At 42.5% G+C, this 16,769-nt stretch overlaps 1 long non-coding RNA gene across 1 annotated transcript; it reads left to right on the forward strand.

The window, feature by feature from the left end:
- Positions 1–6,967: 6,967 nt before the first annotated feature.
- On the forward strand, positions 6,968–16,417 carry LOC125719605 (uncharacterized). Its single transcript, XR_007385118.1, has 3 exons — positions 6,968–7,091; positions 13,391–13,565; positions 14,011–16,417. It is a non-coding gene; the product is annotated as an uncharacterized LOC125719605 (long non-coding RNA).
- Positions 16,418–16,769: the final 352 nt, after the last annotated feature.

Here is a 16,769-nt window from a genome sequence, read left to right on the forward strand (position 1 = left end):
CTGCTGCTGTATGTGTGCAGCTTGCATGTCAGCAGCCGAGATGGATAGGTCAGGTCCAGAAAGTAAAAATCCAAACCAGGATTTTGTTTGAGCCAACCAGTTGATTATAAAGTATAGAGTCCCATTTGCAGAGTACTCAATTGGTTGGTTGAAACAAAATCTTGGTCTGGATTTTTACTCTCTGGGCCTGAAATTTCTACCTCTGGTGAGCCTCTCTCCATTGGGTACCCTGGCTTTACGAGTCCCCTGTGCATTGTGTGACTCACTTCAGGCTTATTGTGACCTGGAACCGGAATAGTGATTGTTGGAGATCAGTGGAAAACTATTTTGGTCATCTCTATTGTTTTCACCATAAATATAATTCTGCCATAAAATGTTGACTTTCAGGCATTGTGTTATACTATGTAACTAAGGCTACTGACGAATGCAGTTTACAAAGGGTTAAATGACGGTGTTCTCTGTTGTTGGGCTGTTGACTTTGGCACGCATACTGTAAATTACATTAGTAACTGGTCAAATGTTGGCATTAAGCCTCTCTTTGTCTCACCTGTGGCAGTTTAATAAATGTTATTTACACAGTTAAAATCACTCATGTTAAACAAACATAAAAGCACATGGGACACATTTGTCTTTGTCGTCAAATATATGTCACCGTTAAATCGAATAACTGATGTTTATTTTCGGCGAGAAAAATACAGAGAGCCCTGTTTGCTGTGTCTCTCACTCCACCTTTGTCCCGATTACCTCAGAAAGTTTCTTTTATCCGTCTATGTAGGTCAGCGATACGACTGTTCAAACAGCCCAGTAATTAAGCTCATATATTGCGATATTTTGAATGCACCTTTTATATTACGCAACTCAACACGCACATGCGGCTGTTCTTCTTGATAATTTCCTTGGAACACATCACGAAGATGCGTGAAAACAAAACTCCCTTCAAAGGTGAAAGGTCAACAAGCCTTTTCACGGAAAACCAATTAGTTTAATTGTGGCACACAACTTTCTTACCAAACCACGGGAAGCAGTCTTGCCCCCATTGAGTGAATGAACATTGTGCTGTACACAGATGGCACTTTGGCAAATGGTACTGCAGTACATTATTACCATAATGAAGTAGGAGGCAGTGGGGGAGGGGGGAGGGGGGAGGTCTGCTTTTATCTGAAGGTGCGGGAAAGACAAGTGAGCGAAGGGACATTTATTTTTATATACCCGCTGGACCCCTGACCATGAACCTCAAATTATTTTACATTCCCTTTCACTTCATTGAGTGAACCATGGTTAAAAGTGAGAATAGGAGCGACCAGCTAACAATTTTGGTTCCTGGAAAGTTCCAGGAAGGTTATTTTTTGGTTACAGGAACCTTCCCTGAAGGTTCGTTTGGTTGCCCTGCAGGTAGCCAGGAAAGTTGTTTTATCATAAAAACAACATTAATTTTTGGTTGCATGTTTTGCTTTATGGAACGTTCTCCTAATGTTTGGGAACCTTTGGACAACGTTCCAGTCGTATTAACATTCCCCTAATCGGTGCAATAGAGGAAACTTTTGAAAATGTTCCAGTTAGGTTCTCTAAATGTTGTGGGAACTTTAATGTAAAGTTAGAGTTTTTAGTTCCCAATATAAGTTGGAGCGAACAATCTCACAACAACAATCTCATGTTATGACCAGGCTTTCGTAAAACTAACCATACAGTAGGAGAACCTAGGCTAATGTTAATCAAACGGTCCTTGTTTGCTGGTTCGTTTGTAAAAAAATCAGATTAGGAGCTCAGCCTCATAACTCAGTGATGGTTATCGTTATGGCCCTTCTAAAAGCATAAACAAATGCCCGGTGGCTGCATTAACAGCTTACCTCACATCCATAGAACCCAAAGAGGACGAAAAGGACTGGCAGCTTGGCCTGTGACGACAGACAATTTCCCCCACATCTGCTGCCGCCCCTTCCCCTTTGGCGCTTGTCGATAGCTCACCATTGTGGCTGTTTAAATAGAACGGAGACAGAACCCAGAGCATCTGTGCTTACAGTATAATTCGTAGGCACTGTGCTCCGAGTTGCAGCGCACAAGGGGAGCAAACGGCATTCTGGGTCCTTCAGATGCTGACATCACAGGGATCTCATAAAAGGTCATTCCATTCCAGACCAGTGCCACCAGATGTGGCACATTAAATTCTCATATGGAGGTCTAGGGAGGCTAACACTGCAAAAGCATTTTGCCATATGATACCACCATCAAAGGGAAGTGCAGGTGATTTATTAAAGTACAACCTAAAATAGAACTTCAGTGTCTAGCACCCTGTTACATAAAGACCCCCCCGAAACACGTAACATGTAACATCTGGAGCAAACGGGTCTTTCTAAGTTCACAGAAGGGTTTCCTAAAGCCGCATTCGCCCAGCCATCATCTGACCGCCTTCCAATTGTCACATCAGAGAACATGTGTTCACCACTAGGCCGGTTGCATGTTAAGACGCATGCTCTGCTGCATTCCTGGCTCCTGCAAGGTGGCTAGCAGATAGCCTGAGAGCTTTCCACAAATGCCTGTGGTACAGTTACCGAGAGAATCTGAGAGGCCGAGGGAAGACCAGGCAGTGAACTCGTGCGTCGTGTGACTTCAACAAGATCACATGAGAGTGCTGTAAAAAGAGGATACTGCATGTATATGTTCAAACCCATCCATCTTCACAATTGCTGATCTAGTACTTGATGAGCTTGGAGCATGAACCTGGAGATCCAGAGTATAAGGCAGGGGAAATTCTCCACACGGCCAGTTCTCCACAGGGCACAAACACGTTCATACAATCACACACTATGAGCAATTTCCTTATTCACCTAACCACATAGCTCTGGACTGTAAGAGGAAACCCATGCAATATGTTAAAAAAGATGATGGATCGTCGTGTCAAATTTAAATCAACCTGTGAGAAAATGCAGGAATTTGTACATACAGGGAAGAAAATAACCCACAGAAAAGCAGATTTGGCTCCGGCCACCGTGTCCACATTGTTCCTGGCAGTTCACTGTTTTGTGGTGAATATAACTTTTGGTTCTGCTGGAACCCCGAACATTAACAGAGTCCAAGGACTAGGCTTGGCTTGGTGGGGGGAGTCGGGGGGGTCTCAATACTCACACACCTCTCCACCCTGAAGTGCAACATAAAGGCACCCGGACCAGCTCCGGACCCTCAGCAATTGATCAAAGTTTTAATCAAAAATGTCCTGCTTTTCTGGAATTTTAGGTATGCTACATATCTTGTCGGCCTGACATTGCTGAGCTTGTGCTCTCTGCCCACTGTCGACGTTACACCACACAGCAATGGATAATTAGACCTTGTGGCTAATCAGTACTCTACTATTATTTTGCTCTTGGTTTAAAAACTCTCTACTCCAAGCTATAATTTGCCCAAGACCTGACACTACAGTGTTACAGAAAGTGATACTGTAATCAGCGTTCACTGTGTTATTACCATAATTACATATGGTTATATCTTTCCGGTGATTATAACTGTTGAGGCGTTTTTTGGCCGAGGTGCTGACCAAAGATTGACTGTTCTCTCCGGTTTGTTGCAGTCTATCTGAAAGTTCCTCTTTCAGCCCACAAATTTCCCTCGCTGTGTAATTAGGGTCCAAGGACGCTCTCCATCGCTTGGTCAGTGTTTAGCATTCATGCTGCCAGCTTAGCGTGTCTGAGGAGTTCAGTTTGTCCAATATTGAGACATATAGTAATAGACAACGGTGTCCTATTTTTTCACCAAATCCTTGTTAATGTTGTATTGACTCATTTCAAATTTAAATTTGAAAATTGGAGAAGTGATCTTATTGGTTGGGGGGTTCATAATGAAGTTTTCTTCCAGCTAAATTCTTCACAACAGGGGTTTGGATACAAGTATAGCGTACCCCCCCTCTCTCTCTCTCTCTCTTTCTCTCACTCTCTCTCTATCTCTTCCAGTCTCTCACTCAGTGGACCCCTAACTTACCAGAGTCTCTCGACCGACCACATACTAAATGACAATAGAGAACATACTGCTGTGAGCCCTGGTCCCACAAAAGCCCCTGAAGGTTACACGTCGGTGAGGGAAATGGATATTCTATTTGTTCGGCTGAGGTGTTCCAGGGAGCTCAGGGCTTCCACAATGCGCTCCGTCCCCCTGGATGTGGTGCGGAGAGCGTGTACCACTCAGGCACAGCACGCTAACTGCAACCAGATGTCCGTTTCTGCTGCCCCAGAAGCTCTCTGCTCGCCTTTGCTCTCAGACATGAGCTAACATATGCGGTGATGACTATGTTTCATGCCAGAAGACGAAATTCTACAAAGTGGGGAATTTTGTTTACATTTCAATTTCCGTTAAATGCAGACCCACAATGTGCTGAACCACAGCTGTCGGCATAAGAGCACAAAATATCCTTCTTGGCAATTTTGAACTGTGTAATCTTGCTGCAAACATACTAACTCTCAGAAACACGCACAGAAACTCACCCATCTCACACGTAAACAAATGTGTGTCTAATACTCATGTTACTGAGAGACTAATGCCCAATGAAGTGGTCAAATGTTGAAAATTTGCATCGGCTAATTATCACAGACAGGTACCCCATTTAAATAAATAAGCCTGCATGTATAAAAATAACCACACAATAAACCCTGGGTTGGGTACTAAACTATGCCATTATTTCAATTTCTTTAAATATGAAATTGCATAGTGCATTGGCGCTGTGATTAGCAGGTTGCCTCACACCTCTGGAAGACCATGGTTTGAGTCTCCACCATGACTCCATGTGTGTGGAGTTTGCATGTTCTCCCCGTGTCATGGTGGGGTTTCCTCCAGGTTTTCCAGTTTCCCCAGTCATCCTAAAAAAAACATGCTAACATGGATTGGAGTTACCATCGAATGTCGGCACCGGCTGCTTCCAGCATAGTCTTTGAATCCCCATGACCCTGCATAGGACAAGTAGGGAAGGATGAAGATTTTTGACTAAAAATACTTGCAGTTTCATAAAGTGCTGCAGCCACAGACAGACACAGCCAAACAGGTCATTAAGGTACAGTGGCTTGGTGTTCAAAATGTCAGACAAAAACATTTGCTGGGTCCTCTGCCATAATGCCATCCCATCCATTTCACATGCAGCGCCTGGGGTCCGAAACAAGTGTCTGGAGAATCTGCCCGTTCCAATCCGTACTATTTTTGTAGATAAGTAAACCTGGAGCTCAGTTTACGGATAACGGAAATGTGGTCAGTTACTCGTGAAACTAAGCCCCAGATCGCTCACATCGGACATGGAGCTGAAGAGCACGGCCGTATCATATGTAGGAAGTGAAGACCCTGACGACGGTTCACACACACGCCGGCTGTTCCTTCCAGTCAGCCGAGGCCGTGTGTGCCATCTGACTCCAGGCCAGACGCTAAGCTCATCTGGTCAGGCCTGCTGACGTGAAAAGCCTGTGGAGTGAGCAGAGTGGGGAGAACCTGCGCTCAGGCATGCGTGGGTCGCAGTCGCTGACATCATGGCTGGCGGGGAACCTAGCACAGGTCTTCACACTCAAGGCTTCTCTACGTACCAGCCAACCTACAGGCTTGTCCGCACTGTGGGTCCCATCTCCACAAACAGGTTACAATGACGTTATGTTCCGATAAACCTATCGTTAAGTGAAAATGTCGTAATGCGAAAATGAATTTTAATACAGTACACCAAAACTAACAAACATTATAGCCTAGCCTAGCTTAAACATGCTTAGAATGCTTACATTAGCCTACAGTTGGGCAAAATCATTAACACAAAGCCTGTTTTATAATAGTGTTGAATATCTCATGCAATCTATTGAAAAATGTGCTGAAAGTGCGTAACATTTACTCAACGTAAAGTTGAAATATTGTAACATGGACCATGGTAACCCGGGGAGCGTCTATAATAGGAATAAAGTAGAAGAAATATTTGTTTTTTCGTGATTTGATAATTTAGCTTATCTAGAACTAACCTTAAGCTTGAATTCCTATAGGACTTATTTTACAAAAAAAAAAAAAACAAAATATATTAAAGAAAAGACAAGAATATGAGGCTTTTGCTAAACAAACAAGCTATGACATAAATTCTGAAAGCATTACAAATTTAAGGTACAGAGGCTGAAATGAAAAACAACACATTAAGGAAATACAAAAAAAACAATGATAATTATGTGCTTAGCTTTCAATGGCTCTAGTGGTCAGTATGGTCTGTCTTCTGGTTCCATGCTGTAACGTCTAGCACTTTGGACTCTGAATTGAGTGATCTGAGTTCAGATCTGGGTAGAACCTTTCTTCTGAGGTGGTGCATAGATCAGCAAGAAAGTGATTTTAAGTTTACCAGTGATCCTAAAGTGATTGTATTGCCCCCAATTGTGCCAGAGTCTGTTTGCTTTCTCAGTTACATGCAGCTTTGGATAAAACAGCTGCTACTGTAAATCAATAAATGTAATTGCTTTGCATTTCCACAACATACTCTTCTGTCACATCATTCTTTAACTCACAGTATACTGCCTCCTTGTGGCTCGGAGTACTGTTTAAAAAAAGTAATCTGGCCCAGATGTGAAATTAGAAATTGTTTTCTTATTTTATCGTTTTGTTAATGTTTTACAATGCTTCATGTTTTCTTATTTTTGTGTTTCTTAAGAGTTTTTGCCCTCAGGGCCACCATCATAGTGGCAATATACCAGCCTACTTCAGTGACCTGGCTGTTTTAGTTCTGGAAATTACTGAATCGACGAAAATCCACTTGTTGACGTTGGGTGGGACCTGGTCCCATGGCTGCCACTACAGAAAGCCAGGTTACAAACTCAGCTAATGTCAAAACGTCTGGGCTCTGCCAATGTTGCTCTACCAATAAACTACAGGAGTTTCCATCTATTGCTTTTGGACGCCTTTCAGGGGTAGTTATGTCCGAGGGGGGAGGAGCCTTGCTGAGTCAGGAGGGTTATCGGCTCCACCGGCGCTGCAGAGAGGAGGAAACCCCCCAAAAGTTTAAGATTAGATACTTCCTGCAAGCCTAGATGGACGGCTAAATGTTAGCTATGGATATACATGACTGGTTCGCGTCCGGAAAAAGGCTTGAGGTTATAGAGCAACAGGTGGGAATGACAGTCTGCCAGACGGCCCTCTGCAACCGGCTGGGGCACCCCTGAGTATGAGCTCGAGTTTTGTTTTAATGAGCTAATGTCTGCCATGGAGAAAAAGCACAGCACTGGGACAAACTCCACAGCAGAGGCGTTTGAAAAGGAAACCTGACTGCCACGGCACTAGCGAGTATCTCAGGGATTATATCTTAGCGTTTGGGTGTCTCTTCGGGTGTTTGTGTGAGCTGGGGCGTAAAGCAGATCCACCTGGGTCTGCTTGCACAAACAGGTTTCCTCGGCTGAGATCTTTGCATGAAACCTCATAATTAATAATATATTCGCCCCGAAAGTGGATGTTTTAAGCACTTTCTGTGTCTCATTTCACAGGAGGACAGAATGTGCTGCACACAGAATGTGTGCACAGGATCAGCAGCACAGTCTGTGAGGCAGAGTAGATGTGTTACATGGTGCTGTTAAAGAGCAAGATCACAAAAAAGATTTTGTGAAACAAAGTATATTTGTTTCAGTGAAAAAAACACGATTTTCAATGAGTAATGATAACAAAATGTCTTCCTTGTTGGTGCATTACTATTTACGTTAAATCACTAAATAATAATAATAATAGTAATAATAATTAGTTCCTATGCTTTTCCAAGTGATACTAGTATGTTCATACATTTTATTAGGACAGTATGTTTCTATAGAAGATCTGTTATTGGTGAGAAGCACCCTTATAACAAATTATTGTTTTAACTACAAGTTAGTTTTGAGTTCTAAGAGCAAATCATGCTTTATAATATCATGGTTCAAAGTTTGACAGCCCCCCAGGGCTGATATATTTGTCCTGATTCCCTTCCACCCCCCACCACGCGCACACACACACACACACACACACATAGACACATACACACAAACAAAATGCATTGTCATATTTTCTGTTTCTACTCATGTTAGGTGTTGCTTTGCCATCACATTTACTTTTAACACTACTGTAAGCTACAAGTTTCTCCACGGTTCCTCCAAGTACGTAAGTATTACGTTAACAACCTTCCAACTGTAAACTTTAGTTATATTACTACTCAGAACACTTTTATGTGTTTTATGTGCCCTGTCTATTTGGCACATTTTAATTACTTCACTTTGTTAGCATCATATACTGTGTATAGGCATTTAAGGCGTTCACAGAATTTTTTATATTTCTAAAGGTTGTAATTTTGAAATAGGTTTGCTGAAATCCTGCCACACATTTCTGTTTTTTTTTCCTTCATCAGTGCCCAATTCCTTCCAGCTTGAATACCTATGGCTTAGTATTAGGTTTAGGGTTGCCATTCAGGTCCGAGGTAGGTTTTGGCTTGCAAATAATATTAGATCTACCATCTGACTCCCCCAAGTCCCGCACTGGGGATGACACCCTCAAATCCCGCTCTGGGGCCGACACCCCCAAATCCTTCATCTGCTAGGTGCGCCACCATAGAAAAGACCCAGTTGAGCCACTGCCATCTGGTATCACCCTTATGCAGATAAAGACAAAAGAATGGAGGTACCTATATATGCATTACTTCTATTTTATCCAATATTTGTAGCAGATAACAATCTCTAGATATAGATAGAAAAGATCCAGAACTCATTAAAAAATCATTTTTTCTCCAATATCCCTTTCTAGTGTTCATTTGTTTATCTAAGATCTTTGCTGGTGTGCGTGACTCACATAGCGACTCGTTCCTCATTATCCATGTTCCATTCCTGAAAAGCACTTCTCTATTGTCACTTAATTCATACTTATATTTATAGCATTGTTATATAGAAGAGTAAAGGAATCGTACAGTGTTTATATGCCCCCAATTCCAAATTATTTAAAAACATTGAGGCAGTGTGCATTTAAAACTGAAAGGAATTTACTGTAACTGACAGCTGTTTCACTGTATAAATATCTCAGTAAACAGAATGTTGTTGTTTTGTTTGAGTCCTGCAATGGACTGGAATCCCATCTATGGTTTCTCCTGCTGGATGCTGTTTGGGGTACAGTCCCCAGTCACCATATACTGCACTGTGGTGGAAAGATGGATGGATGGATATATGAATATATTAATTAATATACATCATTTTAACTGTGTTTGTTCTTACAACTAAAAGGAGCTGCATGTTCAATCAAAGAGAGAGACAAATATTTGGAATCCACAATAATCAGCCCCCTAATCGCAAAAGCTAGAGAACAAAATTGAATGAAATTTTAACACCTGTATAAATATAGTTTCACATTCTATTTTTTTTTCTCGTTCCATGTTCCAGTCTGGTGACTTAATTTGATCACAGTTTACTAGTTTACAATATGTAACAGAATTGGCTGCATACCATTGGCTAATTAGTGACTTTTTTTTTTAGCAACAGGAAGAGGACATTTTATAACTAAACTCAGACTTTATCATTTTAAGCCATTGAGGATGGGTTTCCTTTCATGGTTTCCATAACCGTGTATCCAGTAAGAGGTTGTGGTGAACTTGCAGTCTTTGTCTGCCCCTTTCTGAGCGAATGTACTGGATAATTTAAAGACACTGATCATCTGGAGGGCTTGTTTTTGTGTTGCACAGGGAGCCCAAGCAAATCCCATACAGGTTAAACCTTCAGAGCTGTGGATGGATATCTAAGCCACAAGCTTGGAGGTGTGAGGTGACAGTGCTTGTCACCCATGAACTTATTTAACCTAAGAAATAACTGTGGATTTGTGCTATGGGGGTTGACATTGACTGAGTGTTGTCTTTGTAGAGGGACCTAGTCTATTACTTCAATAGGGACTTTTAGAGTGGGTTACCTTGTTGGTGTTGGTTCTAATCCCAGATCGGGGTATCTCCACAGGGAGCATTTTGGTGAGGTCTCCGGTTTTCACCCAGGCCTCACAGACAGACCCAAATATTATGTGTGTGTGTGTGTGTGTGTGTGTGTGTGTGTGTGTGTTTCCCCACGGCAACTTGGGATGCCTTCGTAGGTGGCTATGCCACTTTATTTTTCATGTATTGATTTATCAGATGCTCCTGTCCAAAGCAATTGTCTGAAGCAGGAGTTTTCTTATTGGCAAAGGGATTTGGACCCACAACCTTCCAACCAAGGTTATGGACATGTCTAGTCTATATCAAAGCCTTTTCCCAGTCCGCCTTAAAGGAATGCAGTGAGAAAGCAGCCCATGAAAGCCATTCCACGGTACAACTTGCAGTTTTTTGTTACTTGCCTTTGTTGAGGAGCTATTTGGGAGATGTCAGCTTCTCGTTTCTCAGTTATCTGAAGGATCTTAAAATAACAGGGAACGAAATAAACGTTCTAAGGTTATTGGAATGGTAAGAAAACTAAAATTAAAATTACACTGCGAAAACTGTCATCGTTAGGGTTGTGGAGGAGTTGTCATAACCAGCTTTACATTAACACGATGAGACATCCTGTCTTAAGTTTTTAACTGTTTTTAGCTGAATTGTGGGTGAAGTAGAAAAAAAGCATTAGCACAGCAGTTTTTTAATACCTTCTGTGAGAGTGGTTTCCTTTGGACATTTCTGCAAGAATTATACAGGTTTCCAATGTCTATAAAAGAACGAATGAAAAATAACATACCGTCAGCCTCCCTAAGTTAAACATTGCAGAATACCACTGGCAGTCTGTTATAAACAGGCTCACCTGCTTGTGCTAACAGTGCACTTTTATTTAGCACCTTGTGCTCTTTTTCCCAGCTGTGCTTAAAACGATATTTCTCCAAGACCACCAGATGTTTGTTTGAGTCCCACCAGTTGCCTTGGAAACATAGAGCACAATGACGGACTTTGTGCTTTTGGCTTGAGCTGAGACGTAGGAACACCATTACACATCTGCTGTACCTAATACCTCAAACAGGGACCACGGCCTATGACATCTCCCCCCCACCCCCTCCCCGATCCTGATGTGGCAGGTCAGAGGTTGGGTCACAGCTAGGAGGGACTTTGGGCACTTTGGTTAAAGGATGACAAGCGGTGAGTACGAGCAGAAGTCAGAGTGTCCTTATCAACAACTCAGCTCTCTGGTACGTGGGTCATAGGGTGAGACGAAATGTAAAAAAGTAATACAAGACATATAAGACATAGTTACATAGTGAAGTGATATTGATCCTGCAAGAAGGTCATGATGTCTATTTAAAATGATGTTCCACTGTCTCCAATTTATGATTACTTTGTGTTGAAGATATGAAAGCTGAGCACTGCTGCACCCTAATGTAAAGAGTTGATTTAAGAACCGTACTTATTGTCAGTTTTCTACCTGTCCGCTGGGCACTCCCTTGTGCCCTACTTTGTGCCTTTTTCAACTTTTTAGATGGCATTAAATGACGGTGAAGCACCAAACGCTACTAACCAGAATCATTTTGTTTGAACTGCCACGTATGTGTGCACCATAAGCTTTGTGTCTACAACCACAAAAAGGTCTTTGTTTTGTATCTTGGCAACGGTGCTTTCCTCATGGCTGCCCCCTCCAACGAAAAACCTCTGAAATTTCTTCCTGACCTTGTTAGGTCATTATGACTCCGCCATGTCTCCGCCTATCGTTTTTCAGCCCTGTATCATAAGGTCGGGGAAAAGCTACAGAAATCCATGATCGCATACACAGCTTATCTGGCTTTGGTAGAAGTAATGAATAATAAATCATTTTCCATGCATGATATGATATGACATCACAAACTATATGACATCACAAACTATATGACATCACAAACTATATGACATCACAAACTATATGACATCACAACAAGCGCCAACACTTCATGCATCTGCATGTGATAATGTCCCAGCTTGTCCAGTGTGCTCTGTGTCAGCCCCTGACTGGTGTTTACTGGCATGAAACACCCCCGCTGCTGCCTTTTGAGGGTCTCTTGTGCAACGGGGTGTTCTGATGACCTAGGAACATGGTGTTGCCGAGACACGGAACAAAGAGTTTAAAGGCTATACTAACACCTGCAGCAGCCAGAAGTGCTGAGCCAGTTAAATAACAACAGACCGCATTCACAAGTACAGCATTCATTCGTGCTACCCCCTCATTGTCGATATTCATGGTCACAAGCCTAATGTACTGTGGCAGCTAATCAAGAGGAATTCAGCTTGTTTGTTTTCATGTCAAATTCATGGCAAAAAGCATTTCATAAACATGCAGATTCCTCTGGAAGCGGACCCTAACTGTCTTCTCATCCACCCACACAGCCTCTGCAGCCTTATCCACCCCCATAATTGATTTCAACTGAAATTCAAAAATAAAAGTGAAGTCCATAACAGATTGCAATACAAAAAAGGCTGTTTGAATTATAATGACAGACATTCACAATCAGACTTCACTCGTGATAACGCTTTCTCAGTCTTTAAAGGTGAAATTAAACATTCCACTCATATGTGGACAATTTACACTGAAACCCAGCTTTATTTTTCAAGGCGGCGAATGTTTATTACCGTGCAATCAGAGAGCCGCTTCAATTAACCTTTCCGTTACTTAAAAGCTGAGAACTAGCTTGAAAATGATATCTCTTTGGATTGAAATGTAATGAAGCACTTCTAACAGACGTCATGTAATTTCTCTGGCAGAAAGGTAGCGTGAACCTATGGACGGATGTACCGTCTATCGCCCAGAAGAGTTCCTGTTTCAATACATGGACTAGAGGTTTCGGGGAAAGATTAGGTGCTAGCCTGAGCAGAACAGATTGACATTTTTGCTGTCCTTACAGAAATGACATGAGTTCTTGCCAAAAGTGACTGGTCTAGAGATAGAGGTCAGGTCAACCACACAGCAGCTCTAAGGCATCGGCAACTGAACACTCCTGGTAACAGAACTGTTATCCTGTCTCAACACAGCATGTTTTACTCATAGACAGTTAGTTACAGTCCCCCGCCTTTGCCCCTCCCCCAAAACATCCACACCCTCCTTGTGTCACATACGCATATATAATCAGCTGATAAAGAAAAATCACAGGTAATGTCCTGCTGTGTATTAAGATGTTTTCCCCTGATGTCTTTTCTAAAAGATTTTTCTAAAAAAAAAAAATAACTAGTCTCTGTCAGTTTAAATAGCAGTCATGTTCTCTTACAATTAAGGTGCAAAGCACAGCCATTTCATTATGCAGTCGCTAAAATAGATTGTTAAATTAATTCCATACATTCATAGTGGAGTTTCATATCCACATGGGGTTATTTGGGAAGAGAGTGTGTGAATTTTGGTTTCGTTTTATTGGTAATTTGGGGGGAAATGGAACTGGGCCTCACCATTCTAATGGGCTCCAGTAGTTATCTATATATCGAGGGTTTTTTTTTTTCTTTCTACAGTCGCTGAGCAGAGATAAACGCCGAGTGCCCCGGAGGGGTGGGGGGCTCAACTCGCTGGCACTGGCTGTATTTTGTTAAACACGGGCATTTCCCCCGAGCACCCCCGGACGATTTTACGGGAGAGAGGAAGCTTCACTCTGCTCCCTGGCCACAGTCTAGAAGCCATCTGGGAAAGGTAACATTTATTCAGATGTTTAAAACCTTGAACGAAATGTCACTGCACCTCTTAACCCAGTAATTTGGCTCTAACTGCACTTGTGGGATTAAGTTGCCTATTTTTGACTATTGACTTTTCTATTTGAAAGTGTAACATGCGCTGGGTACCGTGTCCCTTTCCTTTATTCCCTCCTTCTATCATTTTAAAGCTCTGGGATGCAGTGTTTGTGCATCTAACCATTAATTAAAACTGACAGATATCCCATTGTGGACACATGTCAGATGCATTCCCTAAGACGGACCATTGTAGTGGCGTGGCATGCTTATAAGGAGTGAAAGCCTGTCTGGGGAGTTAAGTCTGTCCATCAATCACAAAGCCCCCATGGCACTTCAGCTCTACCTGCCAGTGTTTAAGACTGCCGACAAGCCAAGTTCTATTCAGCAACTGTACATTCTCTCATTAGGTCATACCGGTGATATCCATGGCAACAGTGGGAGCGCATCTCCAACGCTGAGTGGACTTCTGCTATGCCCGGTGAGCACGCCCCACACAGCAATGCTAAGTTAACCCTAACGTGACTCTCAAAGTCATCGGATCACTGTACTGCTCACACCGCACAACGTGTTGCCTCGTAATTGGGAATTGTGACATCGTTGTGGCGTGCACGCTACACGACTGATCAGCAACAGGGGCTCACAAAATCCTGCCACAAGATCTTTCACCAGGATGAATCCCCGAGGAATCTGGCTGGTCTCCAACTACGTTTTGTCATGAAAACGCGTGCGAGAAAACTACAGACCTGTAGCTGTAGCCATGCTTGCTGATGCTGGAGAGCTCCTCCCTCGGGTTTCACCGCACCCTGTGTCGTTGGCCTCTCATTAGCTCCAGCTTGTAGCTGCACTCATGTCTGTGTCACAGCACTTTTCACACCACAGGATCTGGAGTCACTGATATTTAGCCTGCTAGACATTTAACGGGCATCTGCGACTCATCTGCAAGTCTGTGGGGACGCATCTTTGAAAAATTCACAAATAGCAATCGAGCGCTGATTTGGCGCCAGCGAACGAACACCGATTCGCCTCCCATCTGGGACATTTCTCGGCGATCTCCAAAACCTGTCGACGACTGGAATACTGGGGCTAAAATCATGTAGTGTGAACTTATAAGAAGAATATCAGCATCCTTCAGCTGAACGTCACCTGGTCCTTTGGCACTTAGTACACATGTGACCGCAAGACTCTTACTGCGCTACTCAGTCAACCACTGGCTGTTTTCTTTACACCGATTTGATCTCCAAAGTATATTTTTAGATACACTAAGTATGCCCTGCGAGCAGACTATAATATTATACTGTAGCGTCCCCCACTGTGACGTTCCTGATGGGCCACACCTCATTACACCCACACCATACATTAACATTTTCAATGAGCTGATTCCCCCCACAACTGACACCCGGAAAAAATATCTGAAGCTGGTTGGATTGGCTGAATTGGAATTGAAGGGGTGGCTTTACTCTTCCAGGGTAGGGCATTTGAATCCCACCTACAATTTGAATCATTTGATTATTCTCCCCCATAGTTATTGACCCAAAATTTCCCTTAGTGTGCAAATGTTTGACTAGTGATGGAACGGTTGCTCACCCAGAGTGTTATCTATGCTGTGTCTAGGCTCTGTACTCCTTGCAACTCTGTACTGGATGAGCAGTCATGGAAGATAACTGGTGAAAGACCAGCTAACTGGCAGTACTAATTTTTATTTGCCAAACTGTGATAATCTTATTATGGGCTACATGCTGTCTTAACCTCTGAAACTTCACAGAAAAGAATGATGATGCACTGTGTCATGGCAATGGGACAGAGTACATAATCTTATTAACAAGGTGCGCTGAAGAACACTGTACTCCGCTGCACACCGTGGTCTGACCAGGTTTTCTGCCAATCTGCAGGGAAAGCTTCTAGTACAGAGTGCTAACAAGATCCGCTAATGCAAATCATGCAGCTAAGGTGACCAATGAGGACTCAGAGTTCAAGCTGCATTGGGTATCACTGGATGGAGGTCATAGCACCTCCACCGTTGACCAGCTGCCCACTTCTTGGTAGTCATGGACTGAGCTTAACCAGCAACAGGACAATTATTGTGCATAAAAGCTAGGTGTGAAGTTTGTTTCCTACTCAATGAATCCAACCCACATACACTGTTGTGTAGACCCAATATTTGCCTCCTACACTGACCTAGTGAAGTGGGTATTTGCCACATAAATATCCTCAGGACCCAATAACCAGACAATTTTTTTATGTAGTGAACTGTTTCTCCATAGTAGTCAAATCAAACTATTGGTGTGATTATACAGTGTTGGCCTTTTCCTGACATTAATTTTTCTACAATTTGTTCACATCCCCTGACTCCTCTTACACTGTTTTTGTGTCCTGGGGGTTAGTGTGTTTGGAAAGAACACATTTATACTGAAAGTGAAACATGATTTAAAGTGTACTGAGCCATCAGAGTGAAATAAAGAGTATATCTATCCATCCATCCATCTATTTTCTGTACGGGCTTCTCCTATGGGGTCCAGAGGAGTCCATCTGAAAAGGATAAATACAGGTACAAATAAAGAGCACATGAGAACAAAATAAACATAGTTTGAACATAGATTGAATATAGTAGGTAAGTTGTTTTAACAGCTTCCTGTACATATACAAAATGCTTAAGGTGGCTTTTACTCAGTTAATCTGCAGTAACAGTTATAACATTAGGGTCATATTTGTTCCAAGGTCTGTGTTTTCTGAGTCACAAAAGTTCCTGAAGCCCCGACACTACAGCGAAACATTTGTAGTAAAGCCAAACCGGCCAAACTGTCAATAACAAGGATAAATGAAATGATATCGCCTTCCTCCTGATACATATGATGTTTATATTCAGGAAACCTTCCTGGCTTGTAGCTTTGGGTGGGCAAGCTGTCAATCAGCACCCACCTCATTAATATTAATTAAACAGGTACATTCTGGAGGCTGCCCACATAACATGAAGCATTCTGGAGCCAGTATGTTTACAGATGGAGTCCGGAGATTGATGGGCTTCTCCCTTTTTGACTTAGAGCCTATGAAAGAGTCAGTTTTCCTCATTGGATTGCAGACTTTACTCTGCTTCTGCTCCAGCCATTTCTGTCCAGAACCAGTTCTGTTCAAAACTACAATTCATCTTCAAGGAGAATTAGCGTACCAC

The sequence above is a fragment of the Brienomyrus brachyistius genome, chromosome 23 (genome assembly GCF_023856365.1).
Source record: "Brienomyrus brachyistius isolate T26 chromosome 23, BBRACH_0.4, whole genome shotgun sequence".
NCBI lineage: Eukaryota > Metazoa > Chordata > Actinopteri > Osteoglossiformes > Mormyridae > Brienomyrus > Brienomyrus brachyistius.